Genomic DNA, 20,232 nt, shown 5'->3' on the forward strand with positions numbered 1-20,232 from the left:
ACAGTGACCCTCAGAATCTGGGTTCCAAGATTGTACAAAAAACCCTGGTTCTTTTGGGAGATAAGTCAATTTCTTTGTAAACCTCAATTGTAGGCAGTACTATCAATGTATTTCACAATATTATTTTAGAAATACTTTTTATCAACGGAAAATAATTCGTTTTTAGGAGAAAAAGGAGAGAAGAACCAAACACACCAAATTTTATATTTTCTCCAAACTTTTCTTAATTTTTGGAAAATCTGACATAGCTATATCTTTTGTAAGAATAAAAATGGGTTGTCCAAAACATAATTAGCATAAGTATATCAATAACAGATACGTGCTCAAGTGAATGATAGTGACAAGTTATGTTGACTGTGTGTTGATACAAAAATACATAAAAAGAACAATAGATCAGTCCAAGATTAAAAGTCAAATGTTTCAACAAGTACATATGTTTTCTCCTTTTATCATTGAAACTTGGTATGGACTGATAGGTGACGCAACGTTGATGTTTCGACCCTATAGAGTAGGATAGGATAGGATAGGATGTACATTTGTATAGCGCGAATTGCTGCCCGGAGGCGTCCATGCGCTAGGAGAACCGAATACCTACAGCAGGCCTCGAAAGAGAATTAAGGGGTGAAATTAGCTAAACAGAATGAAATAAATGGGTCTTTAGTTGTCTACGGAAGGTTGAGAGGTTAGAATTAGCTCTAAGGTGCAGTGGGAGGGCGTTCCAGGCTCTGGCACCGTTGTAAGAGAAGGTCTTGCCTCCGGATCTGGATCTTTTTCTTTTGGGGGTTTTTGCAAGAAATGTTTGACTGGAGCGGAGGCTTCTGTTGGGCACATAATGGGTAATTAAGTCTTGGGTAATTTTAGGGCCAGTGTTCCAGAAGGCCTGGTGTGCAGTGCACATGGCTTTAAATAGGACCCTCTGTCGCACCGGTAGCCAGTGGAGGGTAGTCAGGCCTGCTTTCACTGACTGTCTGCGGGGGAGGTCTAGTAGAATGCGCGCTGCGCAGTTTTGAAATATCTGGAGCCTTCTGAGAGTGGATTCGGGGGCACCAAGATAAAGTATATTGTTAAAGTCGAGTCGCGATTGAATTAAGCCTTGTACGGCAGTTTGTTTGGCATCCCAGGGAAGGAGGGGGAGGATTCTTTTCAGCATCTTCATGATGCCAAAGCAGGTGGCCGAAAGTTTTGTGGACTGTATATTAAAGGACAGGGATCTGTCCAGCCACACTCCAAGGCTTTTGATGCTGTTTTTGGGAGTGGGTGGGGGGCCCAGGCTGGGTGGCCACAAAGAGGGGGGAATACTGGGGTCTGGGGAGCCCAGGAGCATGAGCTCCGTTTTGTCCCCATTCAGTTTTAACGAAGAAAGGGACATCCAGGTCTTCACTTCCTCAAGGCACTCTCTAAGCCCGCCTGGAGCCGATGGAGTGGCTTCCTGAGTCATGGAGACCACCAGCTGCGTATCGTCCGCGTAGGAAATGATCTTAATCCCATACGGGCGGACGACGTCAGCCAGTGGCCTCATGTACAGGTTAAAAAGTGCAGGGCTTAGAGATGATCCCTGAGGGACTTCACATTTCAAAGGTCTACTGGCAGAGACAGACTCGTCTTCAAACACACAGAAGGATCTGTCTTGAAGGAAGGATTTGAACCAAGACAAGGCTTTGTCTTCAATCCCAACCTGGGACATGCGATATAGCAGAGTGTTATGGCTAACCGTGTCAAAGGCCGCACTGAGATCAAGGAGGATCACTGCCACTGATCCTCCTTGATCCAAGATCTTTCTCGCTTCCTCAGTGACCATGAGGAGTGCGGTCTCGGTCCCATGCTTGGGTCTGAAGCCCGTCTGGGTCGGGTCCAGTAGTTGGTGATCTTCCAGAAAGGTAATTAGTTGTTTATTGATGTATTTTTCCAGAATCTTGCTGATCCATGGGAGCAGGGATATGGGGCGATAATTACTCAGATCATTAGGGTCCAGGTTGGGCTTCTTCACTAGGGCTCTGACCATAGCCTGCTTCCAGGCAGTCGGGACCACACTAGATGAAATGGAGGCGTTTAGGATGTCCTTAATTATAGGCAGGGTAGTTTGAGATGCTGCCATTATTATATCTGGAGGTGCTGGGTCATTGGGAGAACCAGATTTTACACTCCGTGCTAGGGGCTCAAGAGTAGCCAGCTCTAGTGGGGGGAAGTGTGTTAATGCAGGTGAGTGAAGAGTGGGAGTCATGAGGGGACAGGTAGGAGCCGAGGGGGTGAGGTTGTTCGGTGGGAAAGCAGAGTAGATGGTATTTATTTTCTGATGAAAGAATTCAGCGACATCGTTGAAATGGGTAATGGACTTATCTGCCTGATCACAGGGGGACTGTTTGGTCAGTTTTTTTATGATTCTGAAAATTTCCTTAGGTTTGGATTTAGCAAGGGAGATTTTCTCCGAAAAGTAAGCGGCTTGGGTCGATTTTATCAACATTTTGTATTCCCTGATGGCTTCATGATAGAGATTTTTTTTTTCTAAGGAGTAATCAGCTCGCCAGCTTCTTTCAGACTGCCTACAGCAGCGTTTCTTGGCTCTAAGATCTTCAGTATACCATGGGGCAGTTTTTTGAAGTCGTTTGAGTGTGATTTTTTTGGGGGGGAGAACTGCGTCTAGAGACTGAGTGATCCAATTGGAATAAGCCAGATTAGCAAGGTTAGGGTTATCTTTAATCAGGGGGGATTCTCAGCAAGTAAATTAGTCCATTTATCAATTGCGAGGTGGGACCAACCTCTTGTGAGTCTCGTGGTTGATGTCAATTTAGAGGGTTTCGGTGCAGACCAGCTGATAGGGATCAAAAAATGATCGATCCAAGGCAAGTGGATGGGTGATCCTGTTATAAGGCCGATGCAGTTGCTAAAAACCGGGTCCAACAAATGACCCTTAACATGGGTAGGGGAGGTAACTCTTTGGGTCAATTGTAGAGCTGCCAGGTCTGAGTGGTGCTGGCTTTATCGCAACTGTGTCGGGTCTTCATCAGGACTAAAAAACAGGTGGACAACATGTTGGTTTTGGAAGTTTCCTGCGTCTATCTTAGTCTAGGCAGGAGGGTGGAGATGTGTCAGCCGACACCATCCGCGACCGGGGATTGAATCGTAGTATCTTATGCAGTAAACGCTTTTAATTTCTCCACCGGCCGGTGGTGAAATACGGAAGATTTGGTTAAGTGCCGCGGGTGCGATCACTTAGGATTCAGTCTGGAAACGTCTCTCTCCTTCACGATCTTGCAGTGGATGCAGCCACAACCAGGTTAAACAGTGAACAGAACAGACATGTTCAAAGGAAACAGTTGTGCACTGGAGACATGTCCAGAGGAAACAGTGCCCAGAATGGAAGGTGCACTGCAGACATGTCCAAAGGACACAGTGCGCAGAAGATGGTGCACTGCAGACATGTCCCAAAAAAAAGACCACAGAACAGAAGTTGCACTGCAGACATGTCCAAAGGAAACAGGTGTGCACTACAGAAATGTCCATAGGAAACAGTGCCCAGAACAGATGGTGCACTGCAGACATGTCCAGGAGAAATAGTGCCCAGAACAGAGGGTGCACTGCAGACATGTCCAGGGGAAACAGTCACAGAACAGATGGTGCACTGCAGACATGTTCAAAGGAAACAGTTGTGCACTGGTGACAGGTACAGAGGAAACAGTGCCCAGAACAGAAAGTGCACTGCAGCCACGTCCAGGGGAAACAGTGCCCAGAACAGAAGGTGCACTGCATACAAGTCCATGGGAAACAGTGTCCAGAACAGAAGATGCACTGCAAACATGTTCTGGGGAAACAGTGCACAGAACAAATGGTGCACTGAAGACATGTCCAGTGGAAACAGTGCACAGAACAGATGGTGCACTGCAGACATGTCCAGAGAAAACAGTACCCAGAAAGAAGGTGCACTGCAGACATGTCCAGGGGGAAACAGTGCCCAGAACAGAAGGTGCACAGCGGCCATGTTCAGGGGAAACGGTGCACAGAACAGATGGCGCACTGCAGACATCTCCAGGGGAAACACTGCACAAGCAAGATTGTGCACTGCAGACATGTCCAAAGGAAACAGTGCAGAGAACAGATGATGCACTGCAGACATCTCCAGGGGAAACAGTGCACAGAACAGATGGTGCACTGCAGACATGTCCAGGGGAAACAGTGCACAGAACAGATGGTGCACTGCAAACATGTCCAGGGGAAACAGTGCCCACAACAGAAGGTGCACTGCAGACATGTCAAGGGGAAACAGTGCCCAGAACAGAAGGTGCACATTAAATATAATGGGGTGACCCAGTGACCCTCAGAACCTGGGTTCCAAGATTGTACAAAAAACAATGGTTCTGTTGGGAGATAAGTCAATTTCTTTGTAAACCTCAATTGTAGGCAGTACTATCAATGTATTTCACAATATTATTTTCGAAATACTTTTTATCAACGGAAAATAATTTGTTTTTGGGAGAAAAAGGAGAGAAGAACCACACACACCAAATTTTAGATTTTCTCCAAACTTTTCTTATTTTTGGGAAAATCTGACATAGATATATCTTTAGTGAGAATAAAAATGGGTTGTCCAAAACATTATCAGCATAAGTATATCAACAACAGATACGTGCTCGAGTGAATGATAGTGACAATTGATGTTGACTGTGTGATGATACAAAAATACATAAAACGACAATAGATCAGTCCAAGATTAAAAGTCAAATGTTTCAACAAGTACATATGTTTTCTCCTTTTATCATTGAAACTTGGTATGGACTGATAGGTGACACAACGTCGACGTTTTAACCCTATAGAGTGGTGCTGGCTTTATCGCAACTGTGTCGGGTCTTCATCAGGACTAAAAAACAGGTGGACAACCTGTTGGTTTTGGAAGTTTCCTGCGTTTATCTTAGTCTAGGCAGGAGGGTGGAGATGTGTCAGCCGACACCATCTGCGACCGGGGATTCAATCGTAGTATCTTATGCAGTAAACGCTTTTAATTCCTCCACCGGCCGGTGGAGAAATACGGAAGATTTGGTTAAGTGCGATCGCTTAAGATTCGATCTGGAGACGTCTCTCTCCTCCACGATCTCGCAGTGTATGCAGCCACAACCAGGGAAAACAGTGCACAGAACAGATGCTGCACTGCAGACATGTCCAAAGGAAACAGTTGTACACTGGAGACATGTCCAGAGGAAACAATGCCCAGAACAGAAGGCGCACTGCAGCCATGTCCAGGGGAAACAGTGCCCTGAACTGAAGGTGCACTGCAGACATGTCCAGGGTAAACAGTGCCCAGAATAGAATGTGCACTGCAGCCATGTCCAGGGGAAACAGTGCCCTGAATTGAAGGTGCACTGCAGACATGTCCAGGGTAAACAGTGCCCAAAATAGAAGATGCCCTGCAGACATGTCCAGGGGAAACCGTGCCCAGAACAGAAGGTGCACTGCAGACATGTCCAGGGTAAACAGTGCCCAGAACAGAAGGTGCACTGCTGACATGTCCAGAGGACACAGTGCACAGAACAGAAGTTGCACTGCAGACATGTCCAGGGGAAACAGTGCCCAGAACAGAAGGCGTACTGCAGACATGTCCAGGGGAAACAGTGCTCAGAACAGAAGGTGCACTGCAGCCACGTCCAGGGGAACAGTGCACAGAACAGATGGTGCACTGCAGACATGTCCAAAGGATACAGTTGTGCCATGGAGACATGTCCAGAGGAAACAGTGCACAGAATAGATGGTGCACTGCAAACATGTCCAGGGGAAACAGTGCCCACAACAGAAGGTGCACTGCAGACATGTCAAGGGGAAACAGTGCCCAGAACAGAAGGTGCACATTAAATATAATGGGGTGACCCAGTGACCCTCAGAACCTGGGTTCCAAGATTGTACAAAAAACAATGGTTCTGTTGGGAGATAAGTCAATTTCTTTGTAAACCTCAATTGTAGGCAGTACTATCAATGTATTTCACAATATTATTTTCGAAATACTTTTTATCAACGGAAAATAATTTGTTTTTGGGAGAAAAAGGAGAGAAGAACCACACACACCAAATTTTAGATTTTCTCCAAACTTTTCTTATTTTTGGGAAAATCTGACATAGATATATCTTTAGTGAGAATAAAAATGGGTTGTCCAAAACATTATCAGCATAAGTATATCAACAACAGATACGTGCTCGAGTGAATGATAGTGACAATTGATGTTGACTGTGTGATGATACAAAAATACATAAAATGACAATAGATCAGTCCAAGATTAAAAGTCAAATGTTTCAACAAGTACATATGTTTTCTCCTTTTATCATTGAAACTTGGTATGGACTGATAGGTGACACAACGTCGACGTTTTAACCCTATAGAGTGGTGCTGGCTTTATCGCAACTGTGTCGGGTCTTCATCAGGATTAAAAAACAGGTGGACAACCTGTTGGTTTTGGAAGTTTCCTGCGTTTATCTTAGTCTAGGCAGGAGGGTGGAGATGTGTCAGCCGACACCATCTGCGACCGGGGATTCAATCGTAGTATCTTATGCAGTAAACGCTTTTAATTCCTCCACCGGCCGGTGGAGAAATACGGAAGATTTGGTTAAGTGCGATCGCTTAAGATTCGATCTGGAGACGTCTCTCTCCTCCACGATCTCGCAGTGTATGCAGCCACAACCAGGGGAAACAGTGCACAGAACAGATGCTGCACTGCAGACATGTCCAAAGGAAACAGTTGTACACTGGAGACATGTCCAGAGGAAACAATGCCCAGAACAGAAGGCGCACTGCAGCCATGTCCAGGGGAAACAGTGCCCTGAACTGAAGGTGCACTGCAGACATGTCCAGGGTAAACAGTGCCCAGAATAGAATGTGCACTGCAGCCATGTCCAGGGGAAACAGTGCCCTGAATTGAAGGTGCACTGCAGACATGTCCAGGGTAAACAGTGCCCAAAATAGAAGATGCCCTGCAGACATGTCCAGGGGAAACCGTGCCCAGAACAGAAGGTGCACTGCAGACATGTCCAGGGTAAACAGTGCCCAGAACAGAAGGTGCACTGCTGACATGTCCAGAGGACACAGTGCACAGAACAGAAGTTGCACTGCAGACATGTCCAGGGGAAACAGTGCCCAGAACAGAAGGCGTACTGCAGACATGTCCAGGGGAAACAGTGCTCAGAACAGAAGGTGCACTGCAGCCACGTCCAGGGGAACAGTGCACAGAACAGATGGTGCACTGCAGACATGTCCAAAGGATACAGTTGTGCCATGGAGACATGTCCAGAGGAAACAGTGCACAGAATAGATGGTGCACTGCAGACATGTCCAGAGTTTGAAAAAATGTTGCCCTGTAGACATTTCCAGTGTTACACTGCACAGAAGAAATGATACACTGTAGATATTTCCAGTGTTTCACAGTACAGAACAAATAGTGCACTGGAGACATTTTCAGTGTGGCACTGTATGGAGCAAATTGCTCACTGTCAACATTTCCAGTGTTACAAAGCAAGAAAAAACGGTGTACTGTAGACATTCCCAATGTTGCACTGCACAGAAAAAAACTTGGAAGGGAAGCACTTCCAGCGCTACAAGGCACAGAAAAAATGGTACATGTTATATATGTTTAGTGTTACACTGAAAAGAACAAATGATGCGCTGTAGATATTCCCAGTGTTGAGCAGCACAGAACTAGTGGTGCTGTATACCATGTTTAGTGATAATTGCACCAAACAAATGGCGCACTGTAGACATTTCCAGTGTTTCACTGCACAGAACAAACAGTGCACTGTAGACTTTTCGAGTGTTTCACAGCACACATAGAACAAATAACACACTGTAAGTATATGTTGTGAGGTTGATGGGGAGGCAGGGTGTGGTGCTAGGCGGATAACTCAAAGGATCGATTTGTGCTGTGTGTAGGCTTTCTGTGTGGTCTGTGGAGGGTCGAGGTCCATAACAGTGTATGAGAGTGCTATGATGGAGTGGAAGGTGTGTTGTGACTGAGGTTCTGGGGGTACTTAAAAGCTGTTTGGTAAGTGGGGTGTGCAGCACATGTACTTTGGGGTAGACCGTGTTGAGACCAGAGTGGCTGCTCGCAATACAATGTGTATGAGCAGAAGCAATGCAGGCGCTGACACTGTGTTGGGTGACCAGGCAGTGCCGTGTTCCACATGATGTGTACGGCAGCTGATACTGCTGATGTTTCTTTTGGTGTGAGTTGCAGTGAGAACAGCTGTACTCGGATGGAGCTAGGTGTGCAGTACGGAGGTGGGTGGCAGAGCGCGTAGTGTGAAGCTGGGCTTGTGTGGTGTTGGTACAATGAAGGTGGCTGTGCAATGCATGCGGCTTTTAACCCTGCTCGTATGAAGTTCTGCCCATGCTTTTGCAGGGAGGGCATGGAGTGATCAGTGTTTGTGCATGTGATGTGCATGAAAGTGCACTTCTCAGCCTCCCCTGCGTTCGGTCCTCTCCTGGGCCACACGTTGCACATGGGAGGCGCTGGCCACCCTCAGCAGCTACTCTTAGTGAGGCGGCCCATGCCAGAAGTGCGCCGGCAGCTGTGCTTTGTGCAGGGGGTGACCGTCACTCCTCCCCGCAGCATAGGGAAGGGCAAGGACCCCCTCCCTCTTCTGCGGGTGACAGACACGTGCTCATGAGAAGTGGTGTGCCTTGGATTCTCGGCCAAGACGGGCCTCTGAAAACGCACCTTCAAGCATGCACTTTGAGGAAAGTTTAGGCTCCAGTTACCCAGGATTATCACTTCACCTCCGTGGCCCAGCTCAGCAGCATGTATTCCCCAAACCTACCATCTGCAGGGGAAGGTGTGCACCCTAAAGGTTTAACGAAAGCTTCTGCAGTGGACGCATTAACCTGCCGCACCCAGGCTGTTTTATGGCACAAAAAGCTGTTTCATTTCCCTGCCTGAGACAGTTTTGCCAGTCATTGTCTTTGTTAGAACAGATTCACAATTGCTGTATTAACCTTCCTGCTTTCTCTAATTTGCTTGAAAATGCTACATTTGTCCAATCTTTTTTCTAAATTTTCTCTGGGGCAGAACTCCCCAAACCACCCATTGGTGGTTCGGGCTCGCTCGCTACACTCGCTTGCCGCAGTGCACTACAACAATTGTTGTATGCCCCACACTTTCAAATGTCACCAGCCGCCACTGCTACTGTGTCGTTCTCCTTTCATTTAACCAATACTATAAGATTGCATTCTGGTAAAACAAGCTGCTTAACATTCCTTCGAGACTAAGCCTGAGGGTTGCTCTGTGCAGCTACCACTTGGATAGCTTTTAAAGGTTATCTTTGACCTCTTAAATCACCATAAGGGTTTTTTGGACTGGTGCAAGGTGCCCACTTTAATTAGTGGACAGCATATACCAGGACAACTTCTCACATTAACCATAAAAGCAGATCCTACTTTCCTACACACAGATAGGCTTTCTTACCCACTATCAAGTTCTCTATCTTATCCCCATACGGCATGAGGGAGATCATGTTCATCCATGTCAAAATTTTGCTCAAGCCCAAGTTCAGAAACAAAGAGTCATGGTTCTGTGCCGACAATAAAGAGAAAATAATCTGAGTACCGTCGGTATATGAAAGAAGGGTAAGTCCGTAGCTCTCCACTAAGACTGCCAATGGGTGGACATAGATGTTAAATAGAAGGGGGCTCAAATCAGAGCCCTGTGGAACTCCTGAGGTCAGGGCTTTTGGCTTAGAGTACACAATGGACAAAAAACCTTAAAAAATATACGGTCTTTTAAGATGTAACCAAGTCATCCCAGTGCTGAATCAGCCAGACCCAATGCCTCCACTGTAGAAGATCGAATGGGATACTGTGTCAAAAGCGACACTCAAATTCAATAAAATTAGTGTGGCGGTGCTGCCATCACCTAGATGTTCTCTTAGATGCTCAGTGACACCCAAAAGGGCGGACTGCGTGCTATGTTCAACCCTAAAGCCGCATTGTGAACCATGGACAACGTTTTGGACCTCAGCAAACGAGATGAGCTGGCCATCACATGTTTCTCCAATATTTTGGAAAAGACTAGTAGCAGAGAGATAGGATGAAAGTTAGAGAAATTGGAGGAATCCAAGTGGGCTTTTTCAGGAGCAGAAGGACCATAGCATGCTTCCATCTCTGAGGCGCAGACCCTTGTCTCAATGAAAAGTTGAGAATGTCCTGTATCATAGTTAGGTTTACGAGGTTGGGGGGGTAATGGGCCCAGATTTTTTGCTCTCCTGCGTATAAATGAGGATATTTATGAAAGTATTTGTCCTCAGCAATGGGAAACCCATTCCCCATTTATTTTATGACCAAGAAGTGTGCCAAGAAAAATCTAAATATTCATTGTTTATTAGGAATGAAATCCGTTTATTGGGTCCAGAGTAAGGTGTGAAGAGGACTCTTTACTTTCAGAGTCTTATGAGAGCTTAATCATAAACAGAGAATGAAGCAAAAAAAATTGTGGCACAGCAAACACATGTTGCGCCCTCTATGATCGGCCTTTCAGCCATTGGGTCCTCATCAAGGCTGCCAAATCAAATATCATAAAATACATATAAGGAAAATAGAAATACAGTACATGAAAGATACATTTTTACAACGTTTTTCAGGGATGGGGAGAAATTAACAGATTCAACAAACCAAAAAAGTGAATAATAATTACATAGTGCATCAGTGGAGAAACCTGTATAGTACCAGGCATGGTGGTAGGAAGGAAAGAGAGTGAAATAGGCTGATTGGGGGGAAAAAAGGAAAAAGAAGAGAAGAAAAAAAAGGAACGCATTAGGAAAGGAAAATATAAAGAGGAAATTTCTTCCATCATCTTTCTAACACTTTGCAGCATTTCCTTTCTGCTTTAGGTGCATCATTAAACCAAGGGGCTGGTGGGTGAATTCTGCCTACACGCTTAATAGTAAGTAGTTGGCAGAGTAGAATCGATGGCCTCAGTGAGCCAGTGACAAATTGAATCTTGGTCTAAATCGATCTGTTGTTGTAGAGTACCTTAGTATAAAGCTATTGCTCATTCAGTGCAGCAATATTTAGTTTAGGACAATTTCTGCATCCTGATTGCAATTTTTGACACGCTGTGGGAAGGAAAGAAAGGACCTTGACGGTAAAAGGCACAGCAAAGTGGTCAGACCAGCAAAGTGGAAGGGAAGGCGCTGTCTTCAAGCCCTTTAAATTTAAAAAAATAGGATCGAAAAAATGCCCAGTCACATGAGTGGGCCGTGAGTTAGTAAGTGCCAAAATAAGTGCATTTAGATCCTCAATCAAAGAAGCACTTTGAGTGCTCTTTCAGTCATCTAAATGAAGATTTAGATCCCCAAGTATCATAAAAATAGCAGTTTGAAAATGTGGGTAGCCAGTAGATCAGGTAGAGAGATGCACCATTTCCCAGTGTACCTTGGAAGGTGGTAAATCAGAGCTCTAGAGAACAAACATGTAGGAGTGAAAGCAAGTGTAAAGATCAATGCTTCACAATCAGAGATCAAAATATTTCCAATTTTACAGTGGCATTCCTTCTTAAAAATAACAGCAATGCCTCCACCTATCCGGTCATGCCTATCTATCCTTACAATAGAAAAATGTACAGGTAGTGCCATAATTATATCCGGCAAGGACCCAGCATGTAGCCAAGACTCGGTAAGAAATAGGGCATCAGGTCTGTGGTCGCTTAAGAAACCAAACAGGTGTTGTGAATGTTTGGACTGTGAGATGGCTTCTGTCTAAGGAACCATCACTGTGGGCGCTGCTTCGCATCAATAGGTGAGAGATTATTCAATGAGTGTTGTAGAGTTTGACTACCAACATTATTTGCAAAGCAAGCATAATTGCAGCAAGTGCAGGCAAAAAAAAAAAATCCAGGGGTTGAATACCCGACAGTTCGTTTTGAAAGACGGCTGTAGTGATCTTAGAACACCTGGGATTTAGAATCTGATCTCTGGTTTCGAAGGACCAGAGTTCCAGGCACCTGGCCCCGCCGGGCGTTGGTGTGCGTAGGCAGGCTTGCCAGCGGCGCAACAGCTGCGCGTCTGACCATCCAATTGCAGCTTCTAATCCCCCAGGTTTTTTAATCATCACGAAGAACTGGGAGGACTGACACAGTGGTGGCATAGCTATCATTCACAAGAACAACATCACTGTGAAAGAAACAGACTCCTTCTCCTTCCCATCATTTGAATATCTCAGCATTAGCATATCGCCTAAAGGCAATAAAGTAACAAAATGTCACCTACTCTACCACCCTTCAGCGAACAACTGTGAGATCTGATAATGCATTGCTCCTCTCCAACAACATAATACCAGGAGACCTCAACCTCCATTTGAATGAAGAGAAGGACATACTACTCAAATCTTTAAGCTAACTATTACTCAGCAAAGATCTTACCTTATATTACAAAGGCTAAACCCACAACAGAGGCTCAACCTTAGACGCCATCAGAACATTTCAATAAGCATAGACAACATCCTGCCAGTCGACCAATCAGATCACCACATCATCATGTTTCACTTGAACCAAATCTATCTCGGAACTCTCTCCAATAGTCCAGAAACATCAATCAGATGCCTCTTTCCGATCTGAAAGAAAGAACGATGTCCCTCCCCCCTACAACCTTGGCATTGACAAGCTTACATTTTGACAATGAAAGCCATCCTAGACCAAGTAGGCCTATGAAACTAAAAAAGATCAGGGAGACACCACAAAGATCCTGGTTCAATCAAACACCTCAACTAGGAAAGAAGACAACTAAAAGCTGCAGAGAGACTCTGGAGAGCCAACCTGTTCCCAATCCACCTATACCAGTTCAAAAGTGAATGCAGGAAATGCAAAGATCCCATACTAACAGAGAAAGCCACCTTTTTCACAGTATGCTAAATAAAGCAAAAAACCTCCCCAAAGAGCTTTTCAACGTCATCAAACAGCAAACCCCCAATCCTACCAAAGAAACCCGTTTTGTCTCCAAAGAAAGATGCAACAACTTTGATAAATTCTTCAATGATAAAATCATGAAGATCGAACCCTCCCTAGGCTGCCAAACGCAGATGTCCACTGACAATCCCCCCACATCACAGAGGTTAGCAACTACTCTACCTACCCACCGATCTCGCCGTCAGTGGCTTCTCTACATTTGACCACCAGACTTTACCAATGTACAAGGTCCTACACAGCACCCAGGAGTTGGAAGACTTTCCATCCACTCACAGTAGAAGACATCTACAAGGTAATTGCAAAATCCAAACCCTCCCCATACAGTCAGTCAGTCAGTCAAAAACTCTTTATTCGATTAATTAAAATCATAAAAGAAGCAACAATACATACATACAGAAAAAATATATGTATACATTTAAAAACAAGCATAATAATAATAATAATAATACTGGATTTTATACAGCGCGAACAGCTACCTCACGAGGAGGTGTCCCGGCGCTAGTAGAACACAGATGTCCTGGGGCAAAGATAGGAGAACTAGCGTGGCTGGGTGAAGAGCCAGGTCTTTAGCATCTTCTTAAAGCAGGGTTCGGATGGGGCCTGCTGGATTCCTTGTGGTAAGGAGTTCCACAGAGCGGAGACGTCTGCTGAAAAGGTACGACCGCCTAGGCGGGCCTTTTTTGCTTGCGGGACGACCAATTGGACACGGTCATTAGAACGTAGTGCGCGGCTTTGGGAGTATCTTGGAAGGCGTTTTTTTAGGTAAGGTGGGCAGGAGCCATGCAAAGATCTGAACGCAAGCGTCAGAGCTTTGAATTTCATACGGTTGGCCACTGGGAGCCAGTGCAGGGTTCGAAGATGCGGAGAGACTGACTGCTTGAAAGGAATTCGCAGTAGCAGTCTCGCAGCCGCATTTTGAACTACCTGCAGTTTGTGGGTCAGGTATTTATATACAAATTATATATTACATCGTTCATGGGGGAATAATTGGTACAAAATATCTTCTAGTGTAAGTAAAACCACTATTAAAACAGTTTAAAATTTATAAAAAAAATTCTATTCCACGATTATGGGGAAGTGGTTTAAATCAATTTATATGTAGGGTTCTTTTGTTTTTAACTCTTGCTGCAGCCACCAGAAAACTAGCTACGCTAAAGATGACTCGCACACTGTTCAATAATTGCAAATACAGTAGTGCAGGCCTCACCTGCAAGAAACCCGCTTCTCGTAATATGGGCAACAAGAATTTATTTCGTGCCTCCGCAAATTTGTCACAAAACATAATAAGATGAAGAGTGTCTTGTGTCGAGAAGTTGTCGCAAGAACATGGTGGAGAATCAGCTGGCTTACCCCAATGTTGTTGATCACCCAACACAAGGTGAATAAGGTTAAATCTGAACCTTGTAAGCAAGAAGCGATGGTATGGCTTTGTTACAATCCTAAGGTAGGGTTCTATGTGTGGCGAGGACTGCAGAGCATAAATACCTCTTACTCTTGATTTTTTGAGTTCTATCTCCTCCCTATCTGCCTCAGCCATGATTCGGTAATTCTGCTTAATCCATCCCAAATCCTCTTTCTTGATAGCCTCTGGGGTGGAAAACAGGTCCGGGCGTCCCAGTCTGACACACGCCGCTCTAACGTATGCCAGCCATGGGATGCTTTGTGCCTTATCAAGAGCCAGACAGTCTTTAAGGATGAGATGATTAAGGGTAATGTCCTCATTCAGCCATGTCTTTGCCCAGCATATCAACGGCGCTGCCTTAAGATGGTCTGTGATATATCCCATTCCTAGTTCACAGTGTACTGCCATGGTTGACGATGAATGCGGTACCGCCAGCAGTGATCTGAAAAACGTATTTTCTACCAATTGAATTTTGTCCACATGGGCATATCCCCAAATCGATGCCCCATAAGACGCAATTGCACAGCACTTAGCCTTATAGATTTTGAGCATGGGTTCCATGGGTTTCGCTCCCAGTCTTTTAGCAAACTTGAGAAGCCCTATGGTGGTCTAGCCACTATGTTACTTTTGTGCTTCATCTGGGGAGCCCAATTACCTTTCTCATCGAATAATACCCCCAGGTACGAAAAAACTGGGACCCTTGCAACTTCCGCACCCAGGCATCTAAAGGTGTTGACATTCCTGGGCTTCCTGCCGGCCCCTGCAATCATGACATGGGATTTTTTACTATTGATTTCGAGGTCAAGGGCTTCCATGAATTTTCCAAAGCTGTCCAACAGCCTTTGTAGACCCAGACCTGTTTAGGCGATGAGTACGGCGTCATCAGCGTACAGGAGGACCGGGATACCCGTTCCACCTGCACTAGGGATGTCCGCACCAACCTTAACTAAAGATTTTTCCAGGCCATTTATATAGATCGTGAAAAGAAGAGGAGCCAGAATGCAGCCTTGTCTGACTCCCCGTCTAGATCTAAATTGGTCCGTGCAACTGCCGTCCTGTGTGACCCTGACTACCGCTGCTAGGTCCTGATGGAGTGAGGCTAGAAAATAGACAAGGGGAGCATCTAAGCCCATATCTAACAAGATACACCACAGTTTTGAACGGTTCACCATATCAAAGGCTGATGATAAATCCATGAACCCTAGATATAGGAAGCCTTCCTTTCCACTGTGTACTTGTTGATCAGAAGGTAAAGATTAAGACACTGGTCCATGGTGCCCCTGTGCTCCCTGAACCCGTACTGGAGGTTTGAGAGAAACCCCCCACCATCCAGCCAATCTCCCAGTTTCTGTATAATAACTCTTCCCATGATTTTAACGGAAGAATCCAACAGGGAGATTGGCCTGTAGCAGGCGGGGTCCCCACGGCTCCCCTTTTTGAAAATGGGCACGATAATTGAAGAACCCCAGGATGGGGGGAAACCCACCAGTGCTGCAGCATTAAATACATTTGTTAGGATTTTAGCCCAGAAATTAGGATACATAATAAAAAGATCTGCAGGCACCCCATCCGGGCCTGGTGCCTTATTTTTGGAAGTAGCACGGATAGCCCTTTCTACTTCTTGTGGTTCGAATTTGATGGGGGACCTGGGACAGCTGATAGTAGGGGGTACGCATGTTAGATCAGGCATGTCCAAGTCACCATAAATGTTCTTAAAATGCCCAAGCCAAACATCGTTCGAAATTACGCAATCCATGTCTGAGCTGTCGCTATCCGCAATGAATGGCTGATTAATTATGGCCCAAAACTTCCTGCTGTCCCTTAACACATCAACCTCCTGTAGGCTATCCCATGCTTCCTCTTTGATTTTCAGTTTCCGATGGGAGATTGCCAATTTGTACTCCTTACGGAGAGTGGAAACCAAAATTCTATCTCTCGGGCTTCTTTTAAGCGCCACAAGGAGGGCCTCATGAGCTTTAGAACAGGCGCTATCGAACCATCTATGGGCTTTCTTGTGATGTGACCCCCTCCCCTTGTTTAGATTAGCTGCTATTTGTTTACAAATGGCTGAGAAGGAGGTTATCGTTCCCTCTCCCACAACATTATCATCTAGGCAGATGCCCATATGGGATTCAGTTGTGGCCGTCAATTCTTCAAAGAAGGCCTCAGGTACAATTTTGTCCCATTTTATCCGTCTGCCTTGATCCTTTGTAGAGGTGGCTCGTGGTATTTCCCTTCCCGGTGCCCTGGTAGTAATCTTGGCGCTTATATCCAATTCTAAAACAAGAGGGTTGTGATCACTAAATGGTGATATCACTTCTCTATAGGCTAATATTATGGTCAGCAAAGGGGGTGACACAAAAATGTAGCCAATAACAGAGTTGACCCCCCTTCCTATAAAGGTAGGTGCATTCTCATTGCCACTCTCCCTACCTGGTTCTGATAAATTCAAACTGGAGAGCAAAGCTTCCAGATCCTCTCCCTGCTTGCCATGTTCAAAATGAGGTACCTTGCTGTTAGGCTGCCCGTCTAGATCATCCCCATAACAATCCCATTTGCAAGGGTGTATGTTAAAATCCCCCATGAGAAAAATTTCTATCGAATAAGAGTGATTGGCTTTATATACTGACAAAAATTGTTCTAAAATGTTAAAATGTTCAAGACCATCCATAGCATTATACAGGTTTATCAACATATATTTCTTATTAGACCAGGACCACTCCAAGATGAGAAAATTATTTGACTCAATATGACATTTTCTAAATGACCCAGCAATGTCTAAGGATAAATACTATGCAGACTGTCTTCCAGCCTCCCTGGTTAAAAGTCTCAACCACACCATAACCCCTCTCTGGACCAAGATAATAAACAGCTCTCTCATCAACGGAACTATGTCTGACTGTGTCAAGGAGGGCCAAGTCACCCCCGCTAAAAAAAAAAAACAGGCGCAAACCCGAATGAACTCCGCAATTTCAGGCCAGTTTCCAATCTCCCCTTCCTGGCAAAAACTTTTAAGAAGTCTGTTCTCTCCCAATCAATACAATGACAGCAACAACTTATTTGATTTCACCAATCTGATTTCAGGAAGGAATGCAGCTTGGAAACAGCTATGATGAATATAGCAGATGCTATACATAATTCTCTGGATGCAGATAAATGCTGCCTGCTCATCCTCCTTGACCTATCAGTGGCCTTCGACATGGTCAACCGCAAACTACTTTTGAACTCACTACAACCACGAATCAGAGAAGATGGGGCAGTTCTGAAGTGGTTATCGTCATTTCTTCATAACTGATCTCAAATAAAAAAAATAAAGAACTCATCTTTCACTGCTTATGCCACCACGCAAGGTCTCCCACAAGGCTCAGTACTGTGCCCTACACTCTTCAATATCTACATGGAACCCCTCACTGTAATACTTGAACAATCAAACATTGCCTACCACCTATATGCAGTCAACACCCAATTATACCTGGAAATATCCACTTTGGATGACATACACCGGCTGAACGCTACCCTCACACAAGTCCAAAACTGGCTGACACACAACCACCTTAAACTTAACCAAGAAAAGATGGAAATCCTCCTTTTGTCCAATCACAGCCAGCTCCCCCAGACACAAGAATCGCTAAATTACCTAGATGCCCTGAAATGCAAACAGACTCTGGCGGACTCCACTAAATCTCTGGGGATCACCCTGAGCTCAAATCTGAACATGAGCACTCACATAAAGACTACAGCAAAGGGTGCCTTCTACAGCCTAAAACTCCTTAACACAATTAAGCCCTTCCTCCAACCAAATGACCTAAAAACTTCCACACAAACTCTGGTACTATCCAGACTGGACTACCGAAACTCCACCCGCACAGGCATCCGGAAATCTCACTTAGCCCCTCTGAGAGCCACTCTTAATTCAGTGGCAATGATGATCACAGGAGCAAGGTGATTCCACCACATCTCCCACGCAATCAATAGTCTAAAGTGGCTACCTATCGAACCATACTGTTGCTTCAAGACTGCCTGCCTCACCCACAGAGTTGTGCACATTGGTAAACCAGCATTCCTCGCATCCAAACTCACAAAGGCAGGCCAAACAAGAAACCCAGGAAGCTCCAATACACTTCTCCTCATCCCCCTAGAAAACATAAACAAAAAGCCCTCTCTCGCTCCTTCCCCTAAAATCTAGAACTCTCTCCCAGAACATATCAGAACTAACTCTTTCTTCATGAGTTTCAAAAGACAACTGAAAGAATTCTTGCTCATTCAACACCTTGACCATCCAGGAGATAACATCTAACTCACTCTGGAACTACCACCTCCTTCTATCTTATTTTCGCCCAAGGACTATACACAGACTTGTCTCTTCTCACTCTATGTATATTGTATTGTTACTGATTGATAATGCCTTGACAATGATGTAAGGGGCTCTGATTCCCTCAGTTCTAGCCAGCTCTATAGAAAACTCTTTAATAAATAAACTATTAGAATTTGACAATGCTATAAACGCGACCTGGTTGAGTAGAATCCAGCCTGTAACAGGCTTTATGCGTTTCCCTCATACCAGTCCACACCTGTCACAACTTGCTTCAGGCAACATACCGGCTGCTGCAGGAACTTTAATGAGGTTTGAGAGATGCAAGCAATATTCCGGTGGTCAACCGTCTCGCGCTGGAGGATAAGTAGAAGTATTTCTAACACTGCCAGTCTTTGCTCCCAAATGAGCTGAAATAAGAAAGAAATATGGTTTTAAACATAACTGCTCGTGCCAAGAGTAAGACGCCTACTTCCTCAGTTCTTACCATTGCCTTCCCTCACCCTCTGCCAGTGGAGGTGGTGATCAGAGCTGTATTTGCATGAGCAGACTTACTTTTTTAAAACAGTCCAAATAGTGACAGCAGGAGATGGCTGTTTTACCTGGAGAGCATGCAGCACAGCCATCCAGTATTTCTAGGATTGTGGGTCTGTCCATCTCTTTCAGATGCTTCATCTTTGGAACTGTGGCAAAATACAGAATAAATTAGCATGCTGAATTCCCCAAATAAAAGATGTTTCTATGCACCTGAATTTTTAGATTAGTTCATCTTTCCAGAAAAGTATTTTACTTTAAGAATCTCTAGATTCTTAATTTAGAATCAGCAAGACACAAATACATACTCAATTTGCAAACTGTGAAACAGCAAGAGTATGGTTTTGTCAGGAAGCTTTTGCCTTGTACCATAATTTTGCATACTTAGAAAGCCCCATGTACCTAGTAAGGATCTCTTACTATAGTGAATCTGCCAGTGCGCTCATGCACTGTAGGATCAACTGAATGTTGAGCAAGCACCGTGTTCTTTTGTCCCACTGGGCATTCTTTGTTTTTCACAACCTAACACCCAAATCATGACTTAATTAGAAGAAAACAAAAAGTACTTTGCTCTGATGTCCAACTAGTTTTCTCTGTGCATCAGGTCATGTTTGTATTTCATAACTGAGTAAACATTCCTTAAAGACTCTACAGTAACTGTGTTGATGTTTACTAGATCAATACTGTGGCTTTAAGGGCTTCCAACTGCTAAGGGAAGGGCAGATAGGTAGAGTTTAAAGCTTGAAGGATAAGAGATACATTGATCTGCAATGTACAAGACATTTCATTCAATAGTCCAACAACCTGGTAGAAAGTGCTTAAGGTAAAGAAATAATTTCCAATATCATAGAACATTGAGACTTTAAACAGCTTCAGCCATGTAGCTGGTAACTGAGTAGAACATATAAAGCTGCTAAGTCCTTACAGTTTGATACCTTAACACAGACAGTCTGGCCAAGACGGACATCTTATAAAATGGATCATGTTGGAGGGGATGTGGGTCTCTGGTATCTTGATAAATATGTTCCCAGAATACGCCCTTTATCTGCCTTATTTGAAGAC

General features: G+C 44.7%; 1 protein-coding gene across 1 annotated transcript in view; it reads right to left on the reverse strand.

Moving 5' to 3' along the window:
• LOC147708652 (uncharacterized) overlaps positions 1-19,031 on the reverse strand; it is a 334,370-nt gene extending 315,339 nt beyond the window's left edge. Inside the window, exon 1 of the mRNA XM_086925378.1 lies at positions 18,924-19,031. The gene's annotated coding sequence lies outside the window, so the exon portion shown is untranslated. The remainder of the gene's footprint in view (positions 1-18,923) is intronic.
• Between the last annotated feature and the right edge of the window lie 1,201 nt (positions 19,032-20,232).

This window comes from Lissotriton vulgaris, chromosome 6 (assembly GCF_964263255.1).
Source record: "Lissotriton vulgaris chromosome 6, aLisVul1.2, whole genome shotgun sequence".
NCBI lineage: Eukaryota > Metazoa > Chordata > Amphibia > Caudata > Salamandridae > Lissotriton > Lissotriton vulgaris.